Source organism: Prionailurus viverrinus, chromosome A1, assembly GCF_022837055.1.
Source record: "Prionailurus viverrinus isolate Anna chromosome A1, UM_Priviv_1.0, whole genome shotgun sequence".
Lineage (NCBI taxonomy): Eukaryota > Metazoa > Chordata > Mammalia > Carnivora > Felidae > Prionailurus > Prionailurus viverrinus.
This window is the reverse complement of record NC_062561.1, coordinates 34,061,068-34,076,634: the sequence shown is the minus strand read 5'-3', so window position 1 is coordinate 34,076,634 and position 15,567 is coordinate 34,061,068. Positions and strand designations below refer to the sequence as shown.

At 34.0% G+C, this 15,567-nt stretch overlaps 1 protein-coding gene across 4 annotated transcripts in view; it reads right to left on the bottom strand.

Annotated features, from left to right (window-relative positions):
• PCDH17 (protocadherin 17) overlaps positions 1 to 15,567 on the bottom strand; it is a 100,679-nt gene that overhangs the window by 64,518 nt on the left and 20,594 nt on the right. The gene's annotated exons all lie outside the window — the stretch shown is intronic.

The window sequence follows — 15,567 nt, the reverse complement described above, 5'->3', positions numbered from 1 at the left end:
GTCACTTAAAATATTGAGAGTAAAGACGTTGAGAAACCAGGCTTGTTTTTGTGGTTGTTTTTACTGCTTCCAAACTGATGTGGAGGTCTGCCAAAAAGAACTGAATTCTCCTTGTATCATGGAACAGAGTCTTTTGGGAGAAAGAGACTAGATCTTTCATAGATCTCCCTATACTGTACATTCATACACATCACTTCTTCTTGCAGCTGACTCAGTGACAAAGGTTCTCCTGTTTTCAGCATCACTTCATATCACACCATTGTGCCCTGAAGCAGCTATGGATTCATACAAGATCATCCAGCATGTAAGTATCAGTGACACAGGAGCATGCGATTCATGAAGAAGAGGGCGCAAGGTAAGGCTTAACGTAGTGCAATATGTGTTTCCGTATAAATAAAGCTAAATTAAACTAACAGTACTCTTTTTTCTTCCCATGAAATAATTTTAATTATGTGGCTTTTGGGAACTATTTATTATTGGGGGGGAAAGGACATGTTAAGAGTAATAGCTTAAAATACTAAGTTTCACTGTCTGTTAAAAGCTTGGGGACAGGAAATAGCCTCATAAATTTCTGAATCTATAATCTTTTGTCGGTGCTCAAATGACCTTTATCAAAATGCAAAGATGAAGGTAAACAGGTCAATGCATTTCTCACTTCTAATCTGCCTTAACTAGCATTTGGTAGCAGACATTTTTCATTAACATGTTTTATTAGCGTTTAGGTTCTGTGAAGCACATTAATTTTTGTTTCCATAATGGCAAACTATCAGTTTTTAAGGGTGACAATCTTCTAGTAAAAATAATAGCGGAAAATAACAAAATGGGGCAAAAATGTTTGCAACTGGGGCAAATATGTTTGCAACAGAATTTTGCTAATTTTTAAAACTATAATTATTTAGAAACTCCACATTTTAGCTTAATAAAATCAAGTTCCTCTTTTGAATTGGTCAAAAACATGTATGCAACCTATTATTGTTGTCGGTTACAGACTAGGCCATGAGTATCTTAGAACACTTCAGAAAAACAGAATCCTGAGTATTACAGACAGAGTAAAATATAAATCAAAGTAGAAACTCTAGTTAGAAAACGTAAGTGCTATTATAAGTAACTTTGTGATTGTAATGGCTTTAGTTAGGTGGAGCATCACAGGATAGGATCCCTATTCAGTTAAACACAGGGAAACAGATAAGGAAACTTTCCTTCCACTGTTCTACTAGGGAGAGTATCTAAAAATGTTTGCCTATTGTTAAAGTTCTAAACAGCTCTAATAAAAGACTTGAACTAAGAAATAGAATACGTTTTTCCACCGAATGAAGAGCTATTTTTAAATTATGTGTGCGTGCACGTGCACATGTGCATAAGTATGTTTGTACGATGTCTGTTTGCATGGATGCATCAGAGTGTTTGATGACCACTGAGAGATGGTGTTGCTACCAAATGTTATTTTGATGAAAATCGAAAAACGAGAGGAAGTCATAAGAGAAGGGATTTTAGAAGGGGAAGAAAGAGGAGAAAAATATAATTACAGAGAAAGGCAAGAGAAAAGTAGAGAAGAAAAAGAGAGAAACAAAAAGATACATATACACAGGAGGAGGAATGACGTGGAGAGAGGTAAAAAGGAATGTAAAAAAGAAAGAAAAAGAAAGAAAGAAAGAAAGAAAGAAAGAAAGAAAGATTGGTTTATCGTTATAGAATTTCACAAAATACAATTGTTAAAAATCTGCAGCTTAATCAGTAGCAGAGTATCAGAAGTTTACTAATAGTGCCTGCATTTATCTATTAAATACGTAGAATCCTGAAAGATTGTGTGTGTGTTTATGATTACCATAATGAAATAGCCATTTGGCCTTTAACAAACATATAACTAAGTCACTATAAAAACCACACTGGTTTTAATATAGAAAATAACATTTTCATTATCCAGGCTCCAAGGGTGTCAGAAAACTCATTTAAAATAATCTGAATATAAAATAACTGTATTTGCATAGGAAAATGAAAATAGACCCAAAACAAAAGCCATATGTACCACAGCATCATTTAATTTAGAAATGGAAGGGTTTTAAGATATTTCCCGATAATGTACTCTAAAAAATTCGTTTTACCTTGCATATCTATAAATCTTAACTTTTAAGTCTAAGAAGAAGGTAAAACTTGAGGTCAGACACTTGTAGTTTTTTAGGACTCATCAGAGTTATTAAACATGAATATTTATATCTTTGAAAATTTTATCCTCTTCCATACAAACTAATCATATACACTACTGTTTTCCCTTCAAATTCAACTGGAACTCAGTGACTTTTAACTATTACTTTTAAACATATAATTTGTTTATTATTTTGTAAAAGTACTCGGAATTGGTGGGTAGTTACAGAAAACTTCCAAGATAGACACTTTAAAAACTTAAGAATGTGATCATCTTTTTAATCTAGTTCAGTCTGGAATAAAAGACAGAAGTTTGGCCATTTTTTACTGATTATTTGCTCGTAAGAAAACAGATCTGAACTATCTTATAAAACTGAGTCCATTCTCCTAGTTTCATTTTTTTGTTCATTCCTTGTTTTTTTGTTTGATGAACATGAAAACTTAGTATTCATTACTTTCCTTTGTACTGAAAACACAAATAAGCAAGTAATCAATTAAACTAACATACAAAGTGGATAAGTCTGCATGATATGAAGGGTTTCTTTGATTACTTGCCTTTATGCATTTCTCCAGGAGTACTCAGCAAATTGTAGTCAATTTATAAATGACATTCAAAATCAGAATTTTTATCAGGAGTACTCAATAATAAGCTATTTCTCAGGTATATCCGAAGATATATATACATACTCTACAATTTGCTTCTTCTGTTATAACTCTAGAAAACAAATCATGATTTAAAAAAGCATCTATGAGAAAGACCAAAAGAAGGCACCTACTGAAACTAAACCACGTTGGCTCAAATTGGGTAACTTCTTTATTTGTTGAAGTAGATTAATTTGACATGACCACTTACATATGCCTAAAGAAGTTGAATTGAAAGTGGATAGTAAAAGGAGTCAAATAGATTACTTTTTACTAGTAAACAGTAAAAATAGCAATTCTCAAAATGTATCAAGCATTTGACATAAGTCAACATCTATGAATGATAAAAATTCTCAGCAAAGGCAGAAAGAGAGGGAAACTTCTTCAACTGTATAAAGAGCATCTACCAAAAAACAAACAAACAAACAAAAAACATGTATAACTAATATTATATGTACCAGTGAAAGACTGAAAGTTTCACCCTTCCTTTCACCACTTTTATTCACCATTGTGCTAAAAGACCCATTAAGTTCAACAAGGCAAGAAAAATAAATAAAAGATAAATTAAAAAGGAAGGGAAATTTCTCAGTTACTATACTCACAGATAATATTACTGTTTAGGCAGGAAATAAAAAGGAATTAAAAAAAAACAAATTGGAAACAAAACTTCTTAGAACCAATAAATAAGGTTGCGTATTCAAGGTCATCACACAAAAATCAATTATATTTCAATATTCTAGCAATGAACTATTGAAAACCGAACTTTCAAAAGCAATCCATTTATCATAGTTCCCTACCAATCAAATGCTTAGAAAAAAATATTTTCAATAACAAGTACAGAATCTGTGCCCTCAAAATTACAAAAGTTGATTAAATAAATCAAAGAAGATCTAAATAAATGAAGAAATATATTGCATTTATGGAGTGGAAGACTCAGCAAGGTAAATCTGTCAATGTTCCTCAAATAATCTATACATGTAATATAACAACATTCAGATTTACAGCATGATTCACTGTAAATACAGACAAGGATTCTAAAATTCATAATGGAAAGCAAAGTGACTATAATAGCCAAAAAATTTTTGAAAAAGAAGAATAAAGTTGAGGGAATCACACTATTTTAAGAGTTATTATGAAGCTGCACTAATCAAGACAGTGTAGTACTGTAGACAGAAAAGACACATAGATCAATAGAACAGAGAAGACTGTCCATAAGTAGCCCACAGAAATACGGCCAATTGATTTTTGACACAGTTTCAAAAGGCAATTCGATAGATAATTCAATAGAAATGAACCTTAAACTACACCTCTCTCCCTCTCTTTCTGTGTGTGTGTGTGTGTGTGTGTGTGTTATACATATGTATGGATGTATACATATATATAATGTATGTATGTATCAAATGTATGTATCAAAATGGACCACACCTCTAAATATAAATGTAAACCTGTACATTTAAGAAAACCTAGCAGAAAACCTTTGTGACTTGGCAATATGCAGAGTTCTCAGACATGATACCAAAAGCATAATCCATAGCCAAAAAAAAAAAAAAAACCATCCAGACTGATGCAGCCATTTGGGATTTACTTTAAAGCAATGTCAACTATGTTCACACAAAGATTTCAAAGATTTGTACATAAATATTTACAGGAGCCCTCTTTGTCAAAACCGGAATCAGCCCATGTATCTTTCAACAGGTGAATAGATAAACAGACTGTGGTACATGCATACATTGGACAACTATTTAGCAATTAAAAAAAAAAAAAAAACTAGTGACGCAACAACTTAGATGCACCTCGAAAGCATTTTGGTGATTGAAGGAAGCCACTCACAGAAAATTTCGCACTGTATAATTCCATTTATAAAACTTTTCAAAAAACCAAAAACTATGATGACATAGAACAGATCAGTGGATGGCAAGTTTTAAAACTGCCTAAGGGAGATACAGCATGAAGATTTTCAACTCCTGAACTGTTTACTATCCTGATTGTGGTGGTGGTTTCATGAAGCTTTTATATGTACATGATTAAAAATACATGGAACTCGACATTCAAAACAAGTTCATTACTATATGCTCAAAAAGGTAATTCGAAAATTAAATCTAAGGCACTATCTGCCTGTCATATATGCTGAAGATCCTTCTGCCTCACAGAGAATTATAAATCTATAAGCTCTTTTATTAAGTTTCTTCAATAAGGAGTGTTTCTGAACTTTTAAAAAATTATACAAAGCCAACTTATAAAACCTATGTAGAAATTCCGTATTCATTTGGACAGACTACGAATGGATTCAGGATATAGAGATCTATTCAGCCACACTAGCAAACCCAAGCAACAGCTCTATAAGACAGTCACCTTAATATGAATTATTTAGCTAAATTTTCATTTCTTTCAAAGATGTTTTCCTTGTGTGCAGTTCCTGTTTACCCAACCATAACATAAATACTTCAAACGAAGTTTGCAGACACAATTTATTGCAAAGGGATGGCTTTTCTTTCTGTAAAAATAGGTCCCACACCCAACCTGGAGCTTGAACTCATGACCTTGAGGTCAAGAGTTGCATGCTTTACCGAATAAGCCAGCTAGACTCCCCAACAAAGGAATGGCTTTTTATTTCAATGCAGGAAACAAACATGGCTAGATTGCGAAGAACGGGGATCCATCCTCAGAAACGGTGAGTTGTTTTTGTTTTTTGTTTTTTAAAGAAAATACCTTGTGTATTGATTCTACATTTGAGAGTGAACAGAATATATTTGTAAAGAGTGTAAACACATTGAATATGAAATGATTAGCATCTAAGATATACCAAAGTGTATTAAAATACCTTCAAAATAATTTTACAACTTTGGTGGTAAATTTAGGATATACTATTTAAAAGATGTTGTTTTATACTTTATATGACATAATATATGAAAATTTCTTAGTTATCTAATACAATTCCATTATAACTTTTATATTTTTTAAGTCCTGCATGCAGCACTGTAATAATCATGAAATAATGATAACTGGAGGAAAGTCTGAGCAATTTTAAAACAATATTTGGATTTCTAGGAAATGAGACAATTATGGATAAGAAAATTAAAGACATCATCATTTTGAATCCCATTTCTAATTAATTTCTAAGAAAGAAAACATCAGAAAACTATTTTCAAAGGTATCCCTGCAAAAGGAAGAGAAAAAAAAATAATTCAATCATTAAGAAAGTGGATTGTATGGTTTAGTCTTTCTCATCACAGATGCTATTTCAGTAAATTCTGGAATTCAATCTGTGATTAATCCAATCACTATGTGATAAATATGCCCACAATACCTTGGTGCTAATTTGCCAGTGTTCTCTTATACTTCCCATTACAGACTCATGGGGCAGTCAGGAAATTTCCTATGGAGAGAACAATTTTTGACAAAACAAACAGCTCTCGCATTTCCAGAATCATTGGTGTGGAAATGTAGGAGGCAGTGCTTTATAAACTGCTGGCATCCTTGCTATCCTTTTACCTTTCTATGTCTGTTTCTTTACCAGAAAGGAGACCTTTGAGACAGAGGCTCAGTGGGTAAATTCATTCCACAAACATACGTTTAGCTCAGACCTGAGGCAATATAAAAATTCCAGCATTCAACAATATAAAATTCACAATAGCTGAGACCCAATCAAGAATTATAAGGTCTGCAATAAGTTAAGAAAATATAACCCATGGCTGGGAGAAAAATCAATCGATGAAAACAGATCCTGGCATGAAAGAGATGATGGAATTAACCAACAAGAATCTTAAATATTAGAATATTAAAAATATGGTCAAGAACGTAAAAGCCTGGCTTTGAGAGCAAGTGCCTTCTTAAAATTTGAGCCCCAAGTACCTCCCTTGTATCATTTTCATCTTGGGCCCGAAGGAGAGAAGTAGATGATATAGAAAAGACCCAAATGGAACTTCTAAAAATGAAAACTACAACATTTGAAATTAAAAATACACTGAATAGGACCGACAGCAGATTAGACACTGAGAAGGAAAAGACGCAGCATTTTGTACCAGGTTCTAAAAGCGTATTTGCCTCAGTGTCTTGATAAATTTGTAATATATTTGTGTCGAATACAAGAAGACTCTCCCAAAGGTTGCAATACAAATATGAAGAAAGGTTTCATTCTAGAGGTATTGATTTAGCATAGGAATTATTAAAGAGAAATGAAAGTATGTCTTTGACATACTTCGACTCTTTAAAGTCATTATTATGAGAAAACTGGCTTCTCACACACGAATTTGGGGTTGGATGTGTAGTTATGGTGTTAAATCATATCATTACAGCTTCAGCTATACTAAGATGATCAGTGTTTTCCTCATCCAGGGGCACAGGGGAGTGGAATTTTGAAAATTCTTTTGAATTACGGACATAAGGTTGACTGCACATATTGATGCCATTGGGGTGAAAACAAAGCCAAACAAGTTGAACTTTTCCCTTAATTCAAAGGCACTGCTTTTCACATTGATAGTAAGCATTCTCTTTGCAGCAGACTGAACACAAGGGAGTGTTAAGAGGTGAATAATTCACTTTAAGCCTTTTCATACCGACATCGCTTCTGATAGCTTTGCCTTCAACAGAATATATGGTGTGGTTCTTTCTACATTGCTGAAGTAGGCAACAGCACTTTAAGCCACCACTTATAAAGTTATCTGACAGCACCTATGGCTCTGGAATTTTCAAAGTGCATGAGGTATGGCAATAACTGTATTTATCAATGATTTTCAAAATAATACATTTTATACAAGTATAGTGTGGTCGACATTTGTGTTTTGCTACTAAAGGCATAATAAAAACATGAGAAATTCTTACCACATTTAGCAAAAGCTAGCATTACTTTAAATTAGAAATGAGAGAGCAAGAACAGCCACATCCTGTAAGCAAGCATTTTAAGTCTACAGCTCAATTAGGATGACTTAGATGATTTTGTTCTGAAAGTAATGAGTCTGTATATTAAAACCTTTTGCAAATGTTAACTCTTTCATAAACAACACTGATAATTTTAATAATACCTTGTATGCTGGAGTTTAATCATTTCATTTATGAATCTTAAAGAAAATCAGCTTTGAGAAGAAAGAAGAATGTTGAAATAATCAAAAGGTAAGAGGAGTGCTGTTTGTTATCTAGAAAAGCACACAAAGTAGAGAATGCTGTGCATTCTCTTTTTTATTTTTGCTGAAGTTTGGAGTCCATAGGCCACCAAGGTGCCCCTGAATGCTAGATGTGCTTTCTCTCTGGCAATGGCATAGAGTTATGCCATAAGTTGATGTCTTAGGGAAAAAAATTCAAACTTTGAGTGGCTGACTTTAATACCTGCAATTAGTCCATTCTCTTTAGTAAGGTCAGTCTCTATCTCAACCCTAGCTTATACCCAGTCTTTTTGTTTTCTTCCAGTGGTGGTAGTGGGGGGGAGAGTTGGGAGTTCTTTTCTTTTCTGTTTGGTTGTTTGTTTGCTTGTTTGGTTGGTTGGTTGGTCGGTTGGTTGGTTTTGGCTATCTCTCAGCCAGATATATTGTCTTAGAAGATTCTTCTCTGCTTTCCTCCTATAGTGCTCTTTTTCTCTATCAAGAATATGGAAGATTTATCCCACCAGAGGGAATACCTACAACTGGATTCTCTGCAATCAGGCCTCCAAACTAAGAACCCAAAGGTAAATGTAGCCAGTGAAAATTCATTAGAAGTCTGAACTTCTAGAACTCCGACATATGAAGAGAAAGAGAAAAGGGAGGGAGACGAATCGGTGACTCACCATTTTATTTATTGTCACTGTGAATGCAAGATACAGTTCTTAAACTCTTATTTCATTAATGTTAAAAACTTGCTAATAAGTGAAAGAAAAATTTGATAAATTAATTTATTTGGATTCAAGCCAGTTTTCAGTCTAATTTATTTAGCTAATATGGACATGTTTTGAAACTATACTGCACTGAATCTAAATTTATGGAAACGAAGTCATTGTGTACTTTCTATGTTAGGAGGCTTGGAGTATCCTGTTCCATTTTAGTATCCGCACAACAGTATTATTGATATTTATTACTCATTCTCCTCAATTGCCCTAGGACACATAGTAATGTTACTGTCTACATTTTTTTTCTAACAGAGAAATGACATTTAAGAGAAATGACAGCTAACTAACTTTCATAAAGTTACCCTTCATATACCCAATTCACTGCAGAACAACGTACTTGCCGGGAACCACCAGAACCAGTCAGTGTCTGTGCTACCTCTCTGGCAAATAGAGAAAAATCAGGATCAATCCCAACATTTTCAGAACTAAGTTAATGAGAAATGAATGTAACTTGACTTGAAATGCTTTTAAAAATTACGTTACACACCAAGCAAAAATAGTACTGCCATCCCCCGTACTAATAAGACAACTCACTGAAAGAATATGCACTTTTACCTTTCCATGCTTGCACATTAAATTATTTGAATATGCTGAGCATTGCATATAACTCCAATAACTAGATTTTCTTCCTTTGGCCAATAACATAAAAAGGTAATAATGGCCGTGTATTATCAAACAGTCTAATGCAAGCAGTGGGCTTAACTGTATGATTACTTACCATCATGACAGTCATATAAATTGTCAAAATAGGCACTTCTGAACACTTACCTTTTAAAGTGCAAAAGAAATTCAAAGTATTACATTTAGCCAATCATTACAGAAAATTCCCCAAAAATAACTAATTTAAAAGATATAAATAACTAATCTAAGTAACTAATTTAAAAACCAAACTGTCTGTCTGTCACATATCATCAGTTTGTTTTTTTTCCAAAATACACTAAAATTTAAAACATTACAGATACAATGATTTTGGTACACACAGTTCACCAGTCTTCCTCCTCCAAATAACATTGTTGATCAGAAGATAAAGTCTATTATTATTCAAATAATCGGTTACATTTTGCAAATGAAAGAAAAAAAAATATCAGCAAGATCAGGTTCCTGTCTGATTTTGCATCTGCCTTTCAACTCATCACCTGTATAGGTGCATTCCAGTTCCTAATAGTAAAAAAAAAATAGAAGGAATTCAAGGTGAAATTGAAGGATGAAATACCTTTCTTACTTTTTCCTTCCTCTAAAATTTAAATTTTTTTTTAATGTTTATTTTTGAGAGAGACAGAGACAGGATGCGAGTGGGTTAGGGGCAGAGAGAGAGAGGGAGACACAGAATCCGAATCAGGCTCCAGGCTCTGTGCTGTCAGCACAGAGCCCAACGCGGGGCTCAAACTCATGAACTGTGAGATCATGCCCTGAGCCGAAGTCGGACGCTTAACTGACTGAGCCACCCAAGTGGCCCTCCTCTAGCACATTAATAAAGAATTTTTAACTCTTTATAAAAGGAAGTTGTTTTTCTTTTTTTCAAAATTATTTATTTACTTTTGAGAGAGAGCGCACAAGCAGTGGAGGGGCAAAAAGAGAGGCAGAACACAAGCAGGGGAGGGGCAGAGAGAGAGAGGGAGACACAGAATCCAAAATAGGCTCCAGGCCCTGAACTGTCAGCACAGAGCCCAACGCAGGGCTCTAATTCACAAACTGTGAGATCATGACCTGAGCCAAAGTCTGATGTGATCAACTAAGCCACCCAGGTACCCTGAGAATTTTTAACTTTATAAGCAACAATTCATGCAAACAGCCAACCAATCAATTTATTTTACAATAATTAGTAAATAATTATTTATTTTAAATAATTACTTTGGGGGAATTTTGTGGTCCTGGTCTTTTGCATGGGTTTCAAAGATAAGTTACTAACCCCTTCCAAAACAACAAAAAATATATACAAATTTAAATTTTCAGGGGCACCTGGGTGTCTCAGTTAAGTGTCTGACTCTTGATTTCGACTCAGGTCATGATCTCACGATTTGGGAGACTGAGACCTGTGTCAACAGGAGCCTGCTTGGGATTCTCTCAGTCTCTCTCTCTCTCTCTCTCCTTCTCTCTCTCAAAATAAATAAATAAGCTTTAAATTTTCCAGAAAAAATTATCCATTTGTATTTGAAAAACAAAATGAGTAATGTAAGAGTACAATTACAAAAACTTAGGAGATAATATACAGGGAATTTGGAAGATCTGCCCTGAGATATGACTTTAACAAAGTAAAGGCATTCCTAAGTTTGAAGAAGAAATTAATTATTAATCAAATTTATGAGTATTAGATTACTAGAATATTTATCATTTTTCCCTCTGAAATACAGGAATAAGTATCACATTCAAAATGTATGATTCAATGGAAAGAGTCTATTTCAGGTTGGTATTCATACCTGAAATTAAAATAAAGCTAAGTGTCTTTACTAATGCTAACAGATTTTTAATTAAACATTAGCACAAAATGAAATGAAATATCTCCAGTCTTTATCAGACTGACACTTAATACCTAATTCAAGTATCCCCAGGTTTCTTTGCTTGGACACTTCAGTGCTAAGAATTTTTCTCCTCTGGAAAAAGCAGCAGGCTTACCCAGACAATCATTTCATGAGATAATAGGCCTGCATTCTTCCATATCTAGTTTGAAACAACAGACAAATATCTTGATCTTGTTAGAGGTTATTTGTAATTTACATGGTACAGGTTTTTTGGGTTTTTTTTTATATAAATACACAAACGGAAAGAAATTAAGAAATGTTAACAGTTAATCATACCTTACAAAAATGGTGTAAGGCCCACTATCTGTTTTTGAAAATCAAGTTTTATTGGAACTCAGCCATGCCCTTTCATTTACTTGTTGTCGATGGCTGTTTTCATGCTTCAATGGCAGAGATGAATAGTTTTGATGGAAACTATATGGCCCACAAACCCTAAATATTTACTATCTGATCCTTAATAGGAAAAGTTGCAGGCTCTTGGCTTAGAAAAACTAAGTCTCAGCTCTTAAGGTTACAATTAAAGTTTTTAGTCTACTCACTCCTGTAGATAAAATACTAATGAGGCATTTTCACATATACACTATGTTTAATTAGGTCATAGTTAAAAAAAACAAAAAAACACATAAGTTATTTTCATCTCCTGTGGGACACAGACTTCTCTCCCAGAGTATGCATTTGGAAGCTGCCTGATTGAAAAATTGTTCATATTTTTTAAGTGGATTTCAGTGTTACGTGATTTGTAGCATGTTTATATTCAATTCCAAACTACTTAAAACTGTGCAAACAGTACCATCATGGGAACACCTGAAAACAAAATGTACTTAGGCACATTAAGTTTCCTGAAGTGTATTACAAGTTCCTCTAGAGTGTACTTAGAATAAGAGTAAGTAACCTGTTCTTTCCCAGAGAAAAGAACTCTTCCGTTCTTGGTCCTTTGTCTCCTGTGCTTCCTTACATATTTTACAGGGTGATTTTGTCAGTGTTTCTCAACCTCTCCAAATCTAAACTTCCTTCCAACTTCACCAAGTGGAACCATTATAATTATTTCTATTTTATGGGTGGAGAAACTGAGGCCTATGGAATTCATGAAAGGCTAGTTGGAGGTCCCTTTATGAGTAAGTAATAGGAATAAGTTTCTTTTGACTCAAAATCTCACACTCTTTCAAATAAAATCCTGCAAGTCCTGTATGACCCATCTCCCTTTTGTGAGTATTGTGCTTTGCTTTCTAGACTATTTATCACTGTCTGAAGTATTTTACAGATTTATTACTTTCATTCTAATAATGCTTGTTAATCAATGCTCCCTACAGATTTCTGATACCAGGTCACACACCACCCCCGTGAATGGCTTTGTTCCTGCAATTGTTCAGCTCTGAATCATAATAAACACAGAGGAAAGCAATGAGGTCTACTGGATAGCTTTGGTTCAAATACAAGAATCAAAGCCAGTTCTATGATCAAATCTGAGAGTCTGAGAATCTGCTTCTGGAGTCTCCAAAATCTGGAAATATTTTCACTCTATAGGACCAACTTACAGAACTTCTTGAAACTACTTGCTGGCTATCACTTTGAAAGATCTTGTGGCAATGTGTCGTACGTACATAGGTCCCAGCAGAGATGTGAAGCTTAATATATGAAGGCCTTAAAGAATTCTTTTCCAAATTGACCTGCCTTCTAGGAACTAAGTTTCACTACTCAAAGTAGCAATTATTCATGCTGTAGGATGTTTTCATACTCCATCAATACCTCCATAGGAATGCAGGCCAAACATGATATCCCAACTGGTGTAGAAACAAAAGCCCTAAACTATGAGTCACATGACATTAATTTTCTATTTCTAGCTAGCTGTATATATGTGAGTAATATTTCTGTGCTTCAATTTTCTCACATGAAAAGAAGTGTAAATGAAATCAGATGTTGTCATATGTCTCTAACTCTCTGGTATTCATTGCTCTACAACAGTTCTTTTGTGGAAACTTCTCTTCAGTTTCTACCTGGGGTGAGCTTTACTTACCACAAGTTCTTTCTGCATAAAAAGCACTGTTCTGAAGGAAGACTTAACATCTTTCCACTTCAGAGTTCACTTTGGTGGTTTAAGTAAGAAGTTTAAAATATCTGCAAATTATTTTTTTTGCAAGACAGTCTATCAAAAATTGATCACTTTTTTAAATGTCTACTTAGCATTTAAAACAAGGGTGCCTTGGTGGCTCAGTCAGTTAGGTGTCTGACTCTTGATTTCAGCTCAGATCATGATCTCACAGTTGGTGAGTTCGAGCCCCAAATCAGACTCCATGCTATTAGTGCGGAGCCTGGTTGGGATTTGCTCTCTCTCCCTCTCTTTCTGCCTCTCCCCTGCTCTCTTTCTGTCTCAAAATAAATAAATAACCTTTAAGAAAAAAAGCATTTAGAACAAAGTAACCAATCCTGGTTTAAAGAGGTATAAACTGAAATTTGGAATAAAATAAATTAGCATTCGGGGCGCCTGGGTGGCTCAGTCTGTTAAGAGTCCGACTTCAGCTCAGGTCACGTTCTCACGGTCCATGAATTTGAGCCCCGCGTGAGGCTCTGTGCTGACTTTTGGGAGCCTGAAGCCTGCTTCGGATTCTGTGTCTGACCCTCCCCCGTTCATGCTCTGTCTCTCTCTGTCTCAAAATAAATAAAAAATGTTAAAAAAATAAAAATAAATATTAACTATTAAATAAATATTTAATATTAAATATTAAAAAAAATAAAAATAAATTAGCATTCTAATAAAATTACTTTTTTATAATCGTAAGTATTCTGGTTTAAAATTGTACTCTTGCATAATTGCTAACATGAAATATTATTTTTATGGAGAATATGTCTGCATATCAGTTACCTGCTTCCATGTGTTACGTCATTTACTGCTAACAATAATAATCGTATGTGTTAATATTCATTCAAAATTTAGTATTGATCATATCCTTTATATGCATAATCATATTTCATCTTTAATTCTTATGACAATTTTATGAGGAACAAATATTATTACACCTAATAAGAAACCAGAAAAAAAAAATAAGGTTAAGCATCTTACTCTGGACAGAAAAGCTAATTTTTTTTTTTTTTTAGACCAAGAACCTTGGGAATTGAATCTCAGTGTAAAGAATCAAACCATCAATCAGGGAGGAACTGACTAAATGAATTATCCATTAATTGGCCCAGAATTCCATTATTGTTCAGATAATATGAAACCACATTGTTGACATGGAATAGTGTCTATGTATGAGACATTTATATTTTTAGACAAAACTCTAGTGTGTCCTGCATGTGTTTGCACATTACAGCATGGGAAGATAGACAGGTTTATAATCCCTTATTCAAAATCCTTGCACTCAGACATGTTTTGTAATCCTTAAGTCTTCCATATCTCAGAATGACATTTTGTTGTACATGTCATGTATGGCCTATCCCAACAGAGACTGATATAATACCTCAAATTTAAACATATTAGTATTTCTTCAGTAAAAAAAAAAAAATGTTGATATTAACACTAAGTGGGACAAGTAAAGATTAAAAATAATCTTAAATCAGTTCAGATCTAAGTTCTTTGGATTTTTATTTAGAGAAGGGATTGTGGGTCTGAACAACAAAAGATTAGCAATAACTACCTCTGAGTACTAAATTATAAGCAATTATAACTTGTAAAATGCAACTTTCTCTATTTTCAGTCCACAAACATGTAATGAGTTCTTACTGTACACCAGGTGCTGTTTTAGGTATGGTTTTTTAGTGGAAGTTTTGCAGTAAAAATTCCTCTTAAAATTAGGAAAAAAATATAGTCATTTAACTTTGGGAAAAACAAGAAAGAGAGAAACTCATACTGGTCCACATACTGGACCAAAAACCTGAAGTTATTTTAAATGCAAAAACGTGGATCTTCTTGCATAGAAGAGTTTTGGAATAGTTGCTGTTATTCCTGAGAGTAAAATCTCTTCTAGGGAAACTATTGACTTGGTAAAAATCAAATAGGAAAGGAGTAAGTGGCCCTGCAGTCAAATGTAGCCAATTCATCCCTGGAGGCTGACTACAAACTCCCAGTTCAATGTTAGAGTAGTTGAAATCCAAAAGGCAATACACTAGCGGTGCCTGACTCTCAACTACACAGGTCCAGAGGCACAGTCTCAGTGGAGTAGCTTCACCTTTAGGATATCTGTCACGGAGCCAAAAATTCAAGGGCCCCAACTCTCATATATTTACATTTCAATTGTCCTTGAAAAACTATTCTTTAAGGGTCACTTAATCCTAGGTTTAAAGAAATATTATGTCTTCTTCTTTTACGTGCACTAGACATATTATGTATAAATATGAAACACAAAGTAGATAATTTGTCCCCCAAAGAAGTAAAAAAGTGGAAGAATTCTTCTCTTTGCTGAGGGCCTGCAT